General features: G+C 37.1%; 1 non-coding gene across 1 annotated transcript; it reads right to left on the bottom strand.

Annotated features, from left to right (window-relative positions):
* Window positions 1-2,194: 2,194 nt before the first annotated feature.
* Window positions 2,195-2,301, bottom strand: LOC128287596 (small nucleolar RNA R71). The gene has a single exon (XR_008278296.1). It is a non-coding gene; the product is annotated as a small nucleolar RNA R71 (small nucleolar RNA).
* Window positions 2,302-12,248: the final 9,947 nt, after the last annotated feature.

Below are 12,248 nucleotides of genomic sequence, written 5' to 3'. Positions count from 1 at the left end.
AGCTCAATCGCCTTGCCCAGACCTTTGATAAGAGCGATCAAAATTTTTGGACTTAATGCAACATATGCAATGACAACAACAAGCCTACTGGAGATACTAAAAAAATAAGGGATGACTCGATGAGAAGTGCTTTTAAGAAAATATACAATGACCCGTTTATTTTTGTGTTTGAGTTTCCACATTTCATATTTGAACCATGGAGTCCATTATTGATAAACCAAAAATTATACATATTTTTACCCCATGTTTAATGCATTTTATGGATGATTTCTCATTAGAATTGGTGAATTTGATGCTCCTAATGCTTTAATTTCATGTTTTATACTTAGGAGAGCATAGGAGAGTGAAAGGAAAGAGAAACGGGCCAAAAATGGAGAAAATGGGCCAAAGTACAAAATCAACACAGCCTGGACCTCCTTACACGGGCAGACCACACAGTCGTGTCAATTTGGCAGGCTCGAGAATGGCCTGAAGTAATCAAACACGGGCGTGTCCTTGTCAAGCCCAAGTTGAGTCTAATTTGGAAAAGGCTAATTTTGAGGGCTTCTAGGCATTCCAAAGCCTATAAATACACCTTAGAGAAGGAAGAAAAGGGAGACAGAGAAGGGGGAGTAAGGAATTACGCCAAAGAAGCCGATTGATCCATCTCAGAAGCCGGATTCATCATCAAGACTGAAGATCTCTCCTCAATTTCCTTTCAGGAGTTTTGGGTTTTCTTTATGTTTTGTATTCTTTATTCTTTTGAGATGTTTTCTTATTTAGTTATGAACTAAAACCCCTAAATACCTAAGGGGAATGAAACCTAAGACGAATCTTGTTATTATTTTCTAAATCGTATGATAAATATTTAACCTGTTCTTAATTCTTGTTTTGATATCCCAAGATATTGATTCAAGACATACTCTTATTCAGAGGAGAAATAGACCCTGTCTAAGAGTACATTTGTCATAATTAAGAGGAGTTGATTGTCACCTAGACATATAAGATTTTTCCGGATTAGGGTGAAACCTAATAACGGGATCCATAGATCGAGTTAATGCAACTCTAGAGTGTTAATTAGAGAAAAGTCTCGGTTATTCAATCTAGGGATTAGACGTTATTAGTCTTGAATAGGGATAATAACATAACTTAGGGATCTCTACGGAACAAGTTGAATGAATAAATCGTCCGATTTGGAGCCAGAATAACAAGTAAAATCTAGGTGGATTTTTCCTTAGGTATTGTCTTAAGTCAATCGATTTTTCCCAAAAGCAATTCCCCAATTCTTTTCTCTGTGCGTTCTTAGTTTAGATAATTAGTTAATTAAAACAAAACCTCTTTATGCTTAGGCTAGATAATAAAAAGACAGTCTATACTAGTACTTTTAGTTCCTTTGGGTTCGACAATCCGGTCTTGCAAAAACTATACTATTGTTCGATAGGTACACTTGCCTCCATCGCAATAATAGTTAGTTCAAGAACGAGTAATTATAAATATTTAAAACCTATCACGAAATAACGCGATCAAGTTTTTGGCGCCGTTGCCGGGGAACTAAGATATTAGGAACGCTTAATTTTTATTACTGTAGCCATTTATTTTTCTTGCAATTTAATTTAATTTTATTATTATTATTTATTAACCTACTCTTTCTTTCTCTTGGCAGGTTTTTATAGTTTATACTAGAAGAAACCCGTCGGGACCATTACTTTTTGACAAAGAAATCAATCGTACAGTTCGTAGAAACCAAAGAGAAATAAGGCACGGCTTAAGATACACAGAGAACGAGCAATAAGACGATACTCAACCCCCAACCAAAGAGATGTCTGAAAACCAAGGCAATCAGCTACCTCCTGCAATTGCGGTTAATCAAAATCCTGTTCCATGCACTATGTATGATTATGCTAAACCTTCTTTAACAAGAACTGAATCAGACATAGTTAGACCTGCTGTAGCTGCAAATACTTTTGAATTAAAACCTAACACTATTCAAATGGTACAGCAATTTGTTTAGTTTGATGGTTTGCAGGATGAGGATCCCAACGCTCATTTAGCCAACTTCTTAGAACTATGTGATACATTTAAAATTAATGGCGTTTCTAATGATGCCATACATCTTTGGTTGTTTCCCTTTTCATTGAGGAACAAAGCTAAACAGTGGTTGAACTCGTTAGCACGAGGGTCAATTACTACTTTGGAACAAATGACCAAAACGGCTAAATTACGTAATGATATCTCTTCTTTTGTGCAGATGGATTTAGAAACACTCTACGATGCATGGGAGAGATATAAGGACCTTTTGAGAAGATGCCCCCACCATGGGTTACTGCTTTGGCTCCAAGTTCAAAATTCCACAATGGTCTGAATCCTTCGACTAGGCAAATGGTTGACGCAACGGCTAGTGGAACCATCAACAATAAAACACTGAAAGATGCCTATGAGTTTATAGAGGAGATGTCACTAAATAACTATCAGTGGCAAGTCATGAGGACAAAGCCAACGAAAACAGGTGGTGTTTATAACTTCGATTTGGTCACCATGCTGTCAAATCAGGTAGAACTCTTGAATAAAAAGATTGATGGTTTTCTTAGTTCTTCACAGGTTCACCCAGTAATGCAGTGCGAAGCAAGTAGCGGTGGAACAAACCATTCGGAATACAACCTTATGGCCACAGCATGGATAATGAGCAATTAAACTACATGGGTAATAATCCTCGACCTCAAAACAATCCATATAGTAACACTTATAATGCAAGTTAGAGGAACCACCCCAATTTCTCGTGGGGCGGTCAAGGAAATCAAAGACCACAACATCCTCCGAGCTACCAAAAACCACCTTACCAATAGGAAAAGAAGCCAAACCTTGAAGAGATGCTCTCAAAGTTTATATCAGTGTCAGAAACCCATTTTCAGAACACCAAGACAGCACTTAAAAATCAACAAGCGTCGATCCAAAGCCTCAAAACTCAGATAGGCCAGCTTTCCAAACTAATCTCCAAACGACCACAAGGTAGTTTGCCAAGTAATAGCGAACCTAACCCAAGGGAACAACTCAACGCAATTAATATTCAAGATGACGAAGGAGTCGTTGAGCCTGAACCAGAACCGAGGCAAGAAACTGTGGTAAGCAAAGGTCAAGCTGAGGTAGATCAAAATACAAACAAACCAGTGACGGTTGAATATAAGCCTTGTGTGTCATACCCCAACGTGACAAGGAAAGACCGCTCGGATGAACAATTTGGTAAATTCCTTAAACTCTTAAAAAAATTACATATTAACTTACCGTTTATTGAAGCTATATCGTAGATGCCAAACGCAATGAAATTTTTAAAGAAGCTTTTAGCAAATAAGCGAAAGTTGGACGAGGTATCGCATGTGGAGCTGAACACATTTTGCTCGACCATTCTCCAAAATAAACTACCTAACAAACTAAAAGACCCAGGGAGCTTTACTATTCCTTGCTTAATTGGTAGTTTAGATGTTAATCGTTTATTAGATGATCTAGGGGCTAGTATTAACGTCATGCCTTACAAAATGTTTAAGCAACTAGGTCTCGGGAAACCCAAACAGATTAGGATGAGCATTCAATTAGCAGATAAAACTATAAGATTCCCTAGAGGTATTATTAAAGATGTGCTAGTTAAAATCGATAAATTTATATTTCCCGTTGAGTTTATTGTTCTAGTCATAGAAGAGGATAGCAACACTCCCTTAGTTCTAGGAAGGCCCTTTTTAGTAACTGCTAAAACCATCATTGATGTTGGCACAGGTGAACTCACATCCGGGTGGGAGACGAAACAATCACCCTTTAAGCTTGCAATTCTGGCAACACATCAGGAATTGAAGGTGATCATTTCAACCATTCTACTAAAACTAACAATATGGTGCAACCTACTTTGCAAAAAATGAATCTGAAGGAAGCACACGAGTCGTTCTCAAGAAATAGTAGAGGACCTGTTCATGAAGATCGAAGACTACAAATCTAGGAACTCGATGAATGGCGGACGCACAAACTAAGAACACCCGACAAACTGAAACTTTGCCAAAACGAGCCCGATACCTCTCCAAATCAACTTAAGGTTGGTGATAAGATCTTATTAGATACCGCAGATCCCCACATTGTCACTACCACACCAAATGACGAAATCCCTCTTACGGTACTCAGTATTTTTCCATTCGGTACGGTAGAGGTGAGTCATCCCAAGTTCGGCATTTTTAAGGTAAAAAACACCCGATTAAAACCCTATTTTGATGAGATTGATAGCAGGAATGAAGAGTATAAACTTCTCAAACCACCATGACCATTCACTGGAGAGGTAAGTCAAGCTTAGACTATAAATAAAAGCTTCTCAGGAGGCAACCCGAGCACTAACAATATTAATTTCTTTAAATTTTGGTATTTAACTCCTAACTTACTAATAAAAATCTTGAATACAGGTGTTTCTATAGAGACACGGCCAAGCACACGGGCGTGCTTAAGGTCGTGTGAAAACAGGGAAAAAGATTTCCCCAACACGGGCTACAATTAAATGCTACGGCCGTGTGATATGGCTGTAGTCGAGCTTACCAAAACAACACGGGCGTGCAACACGCCCGTGTGGAAGAACCGTGGGTGAACCTATTAAAACAGCAAGGGCGTTTGACATGCCCGTGTGGAACACCGGTAGTCAAACCTGTTAAATTAACATGGGCGTGGGGCTTGCACACACGGGCGTGGGAGAAGCGAACGGAGCTAGACATGGCTGTGCGACACGACCGTGTGAACCCATATGCCCAAAGAACACGGGTGTGTACTAAATGTCAGACGCGCCCAAATTTGAAATTCGCGAATCATACGGGCCGAAATTGGGGGACACGGGCGTGTGCCCTTGCCTTGTGGCCCAAAATCTATAAATACCTTGCACTATTCACTTTCTTCCCCATTCAAAAACCCTTACCCTAGCCGCTGCAACTCCACACGGCCTCCCTTCCACATCTGTGCACCGCTTCCTACTTCATTTTTGATGCTCAATCCCTCTTCCTTAGCGTTCGTTTACTCCTTTCACTTCTATTTTACTTATTTCTAATGCTTATTATCAACATAAACTTTATATCTTTTAAACTATTTTTCATTTTTCTATCATTTAATTTGCATTATTAGGTTAGTTATCATACATTTTGTGTTAAATCAAGTTAGTAAGAACACTTCATACCCATGACGTTACTATGTTTATTCTCCTGCTATTACCATGGCAATGTATATCATTTAATTTGCATTCCTAAGTTAGTTATCATACATTCCGTGTTAAATTGAGATTAGGAAAACCTCATACCCATTACATTTCTATTCTCATTCTCATTGTTATTGTGGTTGAGTTTGCTTCATATTAATAGTATTGGCTGAAATAGTTAGTTCCAAATCTATGCATTTTATTTTTTTTGAATTCGTTTACCTATTATTATTATTATTATTATTATTTATATTACAGCCTTTTGATGTCGTCTTCACGAGGAAAGAAAACTGCCGTACCTGCCTCAAAGAAGAGGAAGGGAGCGTGCTCTTTTGTGGGTCCCACCGCAAAAATTCTTCACCCTCTCCTACAGTTCCCCCGAGGGCCTCAGGAAGAATTGTTCCAAATATTTCGAGCCCGACCTTTAATTGCGGGTCGCTGCATCGACTGGACTGCTGTAGAACAGGTTCAGTTGGCTGATTCGATTTGAGCCCTCCTAACCACCGACCCTTGGGAGCTAGTCTTTGGGATTATCGAGCCAAATACCTTGAGCTCACGATGGAACTATGCTCAACATTCCATCTTCAGACCGTAATGACGAACTATGATGATCCCGGTAGGGTTCAATTTTGCCTAGACGGATTAATTCGCCAGCTAAGTGTTTCAGAGTTTGGTGCTCCACTAGGCTTATATACGGAGGAGTTCAAGGAGGAGAATGAACTAAATGCTCTCAGTCGCCACATACATTTCTCTCCCTCAAAGTGCTAGCACACTTTGGCCCCTAGCACGGCTTCCTACAATCCTAGCCGCTCCAAGGCATCAGTTCTCCCACCATCCCTGAGGTACTTACACGCTAATTTAGCTCACACGATTACAGGGAGGTGAGAGAGCACTGGGGTAGTCAACACCCACGACGTTTACTTCTTATGGTGCATGTCGCAAGGGCACATCATCGACCTTGCCTATTTCATCACCCTTGCAATTCAACACCAGACGAAGCGGCATCGGAAGGGGGTCATCTCTATTGGCCCCTACGTGACTCGACTGACGCGACACTTCAGGCTCCTTAACACCGCGGCCCAAGAATCATCCCTCACCCTCATCGGCCAGATGTCTCTACAAGGCATCTCGAGCAAGCTTAGCATGAGGATGATCGAGAGGCACCGAGGAACCTACCCTCCCCAGTATCGTCTCGCCCAATCTACCGAGGAGGAGGCCTACGAGGACATTCCTGATGATGTCCCCCATAGCACGAGGGCCCACCAACTCAGCCACCACCACCCTCTCGTACAGTTCATGTGATGGCTTCATATGCTGACATCTCTGAGCCCTCACTCGATTCGAGCAGCAATTTTTTCTACGATTTGACAACATTGATGGTACTCTACAGCAGATTTGTCAGCACCTCCACATCTCATCGCCAGCCCCACCTCACTAACCATCCAGCGATGAAGATGTTTAAAAAATATTTATTTATTATTTTATGTTTTTAATTTTTATTGAAACTACTTTTTATTTTTATTAGATTTTAGAAATTTTATTTTTAATTATTAATTTCAGTTATTTCTTTTTGTGTAATTATTCTTCCTAATCTCCCCTAAAAAGTTCCTGATTTTATCACAGTTATATAGAGCCCTTAAGCTCATCGTCACATAGGAACTAAAACTCCACCGGGAAAGGTTCTCTACGATTGCCATGTCCTGATCGACCACGACCATAGCTACCACTAGATATAATATTCTTTTGGCGCAGGACTTATGGACTAATGAACTTCTACGGTCGCCGAAGTATCCTCCTCCACTCTCAAACCGATTACTCTCCAAACCTATAGTTCGAGGAATTCATCATGCAGGAAGTTTCACTTCTCTCCTTATCTTATTTTTATTCTATAATACCTATCTTTGTACATTGAGGGCAATGTACATCTTAAGTGTGGGGGGCATTCATGTCATTATCAGAAAAATCCCTGAATGGTTACCTTATTCTCTTAAAAAGCTCTCATATCATATTTAGGATAAATTTTAATTGATTTATGATTTTGATTGATACATCTTGAATTAAAACATAGGGATTTATGCATTGATTGTTTAAACTTTAAGACATTAGAGAATCAAGCATGATAAGTTGATTTTTAAGAATTTAAAATTATAGGTTGTTTCCCAAGTCTAGGTATTACTTTGAATTGGAATTCATGAGTCTAAACATCAAAACCCATAATTTTGTGAGATTTTTGAGCCTTTTGAGCATCTATTAATCCTTTCATGCTCACTTTTATTATTGCTTTGAGTCGTCGATATTGAACTGTTATTCTAGAACTTGCTTGATTATGCATGTCGAGACCACACCATTTGATTTGATATATCAAAATGATTAAGGCACTTAGGATTAACCCACTCATGCCATGAAAAGCCTACCTCCACGATTAACCCTTAGTAAACCCATTTGAGCCTAACAAGCCATTCCTTGTATTAACCTCAATATTAACCTTTAACCCATTATTGTTGAAATCCCCTAAACTAATCCCTATTTTTTTCGAGATTTAAGTTGAATGGATTGGTTAGCTATGTTTTGTTCTTAATATTTAGTCTATATTATTTTAACTTGTTCTTAAAAAAAGAAAAAAACAACATGTATACACATTAGTAGTTATCTTCTGTTTGTAAGCTTCAAAAGTTAAATTCCATAGTCTGAGAAGAAGCTCTGTTGTACGCAAGTAATGGTTAACTCTTTTTCTAGTTAGGTAATTTTTCAATTCAATATCGATTCTAACCCTTTCTTTCAGCTTGTGACCACACCCCCTAACCAAGCCTCATTACAACCCTCTAAAGACCTTTTGATTGATGTATCATCCTAAATTATAGTGGTGGAGATTTGATTTTCATGCAAGCGTATGGTAATGACTTTTCATTATTGAATATTGAGTGCTTCATTTATTTTCCTTAAAAACCTCGAGTGATTTGAGTGAATCTTTAGTGAGGATGTAAAACTCTGTGATATTCTGAATCAAAGGTAATTACTTAGATGAGGGGAGACACCTATGTTTGCATGAATAAAATGCACAACTTAGAATGTTTGGAACTTTTATATTCTTTTAGTTGAATTCTCAATGTATGATTACTTATGGATTAATGTGAGATATTATTGATAGAAATTATAAGTTGAGAAGAATTTATTTTTATTATGAGTTGAGAATTTTGCTTGAGGACAAGCAAATGCTTGAGTGTAGGGGTATTTGATAAACCATAAGTTATACATATTTTTACCCCATGTTTAATGCATTTTAGGATGATTTCTCATTAGAATTGGTGAACTCGATGCTCCTACTGCTTTAATTTCATGTTTTATAGTGAGGAGAGCATAGAAAAGAAAAAAGAACGAGAAACGAGCCAAAAATGGAGAAAATGGGCCAAAGTACGAAATCAACACGGCCTGGACCTCCTCACACGGGCAGACCACACAGTTGTGTCAATTTGGCAGGCTCGAGCATGGCCTAAAGTAATCGAACACGGGCGTGTGCCACGGGCGTGTCCCTGCCGAGCCCAAGTTGAGTCTAATTTGGAAAAGGCTAATTTTGAGGGCTTCTAGGCATTCCAAAGCCTATAAATACACCCTAGAGGAGGAAGAAAAGAGAGAGGGAGATGGGGGAGTAAGGAATTACGCCAAGGAAGCGGATTGATCCATCTCAAAAGCTAGATTCATCATCAAGACTGAAGATCTCTCCTTAATTTCCTTTCAGGAGTTTTGGGTTTTCTTTATGTTTTGTATTCTTTATTCTTCTGAGATGTTTTCTTATTTAGTTATGAACTAAAACCCCTAAATACCTAAGGGGAATGAAACCTAAGACGAATCTTGTTATTATTTTCTGAATCGTATGATAAATATTTAACTTATTCTTAATTATGTGTTCTTAATTCTTGTTTTGATATCCCAGGATACTGATTTAAGACATGCTCTTATTCAGAGGAGGAATAGACCCTGTCTAAGAGTACATTTGTCATAATTAAGCAGAGTTGATTGCGCGCCTAGACATAAGGTGACAAGATTTTGCCGGATTAGGGTGAAACCTAATAAGGGGATCCATAGATCGAGTTAATGCAACCCTAGAGTGTTAATTAGAGACAAGTCTCGGTTATTCAATCTAGGGATTAGACGTCATTAGTCTTGAATAGGGATAATAACATAACTTAGGGATCTCTACGGAACAAGTTGAATGAATAAATCGTCCGATTCAGAGCTAGAATAACAAGAAATGTCTAGGTGGATTTTTCCTTAGGTATTGTCTTAAGTCAATCAATTTTTTCCAAAAGCAATTCCCTAATTCTTTTCTCTGTGCGTTCTTAGTTTAGATAATTAGTTAATTAAAACAAAACCTCTTTATTCTTAGGCTAGATAATAAAAAGACAGTCATTACTAGTACTTTTAGTTCCTTTGGGTTCGACAATCTGGTCTTGCTAAAACTATGCTATTGTTCGATAGGTACACTTGCCTACCTCGCAATAATAGTTAGTTTAAGAACGAGTAATTATAAATATTTAAAACCTATGACGAAATAACGCAATCAATTATCAAAGAAGGAGCGAATTGATTCATGCAAAGGAAATAATGATGGAGCAAAAGATGAGTCCAGAACGGAAGGATCTGCAAATAAATAAAAGGGAGGGATCTTGATTTTACTTTATTTTTGTTCTTAGACTATTTTTAAGATTAAGTTTAATTAGGAATTTTTTATTTTTACATAATAAAACAAGAGAGGAAAATCACTAATGTGAGCAAGTCACAAAGTATAAAGTGTGGCAATAAATATATACATGTCTAGGATTGGATTTAGAAAGAGATTGGTACTTAAGCAGTCAAAATGACTCATCTCCTCTTTTCTAAAATCCTACCTAGTGTATAGTATCTATTCACTTTAAGCAATGAGGACATCGTTCATTTTAAGTTGGGGCAACCGAAAAATTGAATTATTTCCACTCAGAATAAAATTTTCTTTTAATTATGGTTAGGATATTTTTTGTTCAAAAATTTGAATTTTGTTAAGTGTGCTCAATTTGAGTATGAATACAGTTCTATTATTTCAATAAATTATTATGTTAGCTTAATAATGACTTGAATATATTTTTAATAAAGCATGCAAATTTATACCATAAAATTTTTAGTTCTTTAGAAAAGTAAGGTATGCATGAAAGTTTAAGTCTTTAGAATTGATTTAGAAGTTTCTTCAGGCGAAATCCTAGGGAGCATGTAAAGCTGGAAATGATTTAGGCAACTATTGTTTGGACCGTTTGAGCCTTTCAAGCCCTCCATGGTAAAATTTTATCCTTTGAAACACAACTTTGAGACTATATGACCTAATTTTATTTTGACCCTTGCAATGATTAGCCATTACTTTTCGCTTAATGATCTTAAAATTGTCCCAAACACTAGACTCAGTAATATTCAAAATGTACTTCGAAAATAAGTTTGGGGGATTGGAAAAGAAGTATCAATTGCTCGAGAATTGCAGTACACAAAGTAAGTGCTCGTGTTAGCTAAAAAAAGAAGAAGAAGAAGAAAAAAAGAGAGGGCACATGTATTTGAATGAGATGTATAAAAGAGCATATGAAAGTCAAGTTGATGTATCGAAGGTAAAAATTTTGAAGGTTCGAATGACGCTAAGTCTAGGGTTTTTAAACCAAAATTTATCTTTCACCTTCCCCTAGCCTAGCCACGTTACAACCTTGATAAAGACCTATTGATTCAAATTCCTAATGCTACGTAAATTAGTGGAGAGAAATTGCTACGATCAACATATGAAGACATAAGTTAAGCTTAATGATTGTAGCTTAGTCTTGAATAAAGGAATAAAAATCAAATTGGTAAGGTTAACATGCCTTTTTTACAAAAGCATTTAGTCTAAATTTTGCTATTATAATAAGTTGTTGAATTTAATTTGAACAATATGTATACTTAAGTAGCATAACTATCAAATTTCTTGTCTTTGAGCATAAGTATTTTAAATTCATAATTTTGGGAAAAATGTTGTTCTGAAGGAATTTTTCAAGGATGTCTTCGAGAAATTCTTTTCAAAATTTGTGCATTACTTGGGACGAGCAATGAATTAAGTTTAGGGGCGTGGAAACACAAAAATTTATATAGTTTTTCTTACCCAATCTTACTTAAATTCATGCAAATTCGGTTAAATTCTTGTTGAAAAATAATTAAATATTATAAAATAATTAAATTGTGTTAAAAATATGAACATGGTGAATTTAGTTAATTTTATACTTAATTTTGATTAATTTTGACTATTTTCGACCGATTCGCGCAAAGGGCGAAAATTGGCTCAACTGACACTACTGAAAGCACAAAACTGATAAGCAATTTAAAGTATCGAGGCACATGAATTTCCAGCCTAAGACGGTCTAGAAAATGTGTATTAATTCATAATTTAATTAATTTTAATTTATTCCCCATTTAATTTGGGTTAAATAAATTATTTTTAATTGATTATGGAGAAAGGGTCCAGTTGAATTGCATGTAAAAATTTAAAGTAATAGATTCACTGGTTGAACCATATTGAATGAATCGAACCAGCCACTAATTGGGCAGCCCAGAACCGTCCATATGCTGACCCAAATCAGCATTTTTAGCTGATTAAATATTCTTGCAAAAAGGGCCTCGAAAGACTTCTAATTTGCATTCAAACCCCACCTTTAATTGTGGCTTTGTAGATTTGCACCAAGCCATTTTTAGCAAAGTTGAAAGTCTCAACTCTTGCCAAGTAGATGGCCAGCCATAAGGGGGCTCTTTGGCTGCTGGAATTTGCTATTTTTAGCAGCGAAAATCAGCTATAAAAGCCACCCTTTTCTGATCATTCAAACCATCCCTCATTCCACAACATTCTCTCATTCTCTCTTCTTCTCTCTCACTTTTCTCTCACTTTTTCCATCCCATTTCCCTTATTTTTCAAGTGCCAATTTCTTCTATTGGGAAAGAGTCTCTCATCAGACATTTTGGAGTAGAAATTAGGTGTTCAAAAGCCACCTTGATAGCCGAGGGCAACGAAGAACGAAGAACGGAGCAA

Source organism: Gossypium arboreum, chromosome 13 (assembly GCF_025698485.1).
Source record: "Gossypium arboreum isolate Shixiya-1 chromosome 13, ASM2569848v2, whole genome shotgun sequence".
In the NCBI taxonomy this organism is placed as follows: domain Eukaryota; kingdom Viridiplantae; phylum Streptophyta; class Magnoliopsida; order Malvales; family Malvaceae; genus Gossypium; species Gossypium arboreum.
Note: the sequence above shows the minus strand (reverse complement) of the source record. Positions and strands in the feature narration are given on the sequence as shown.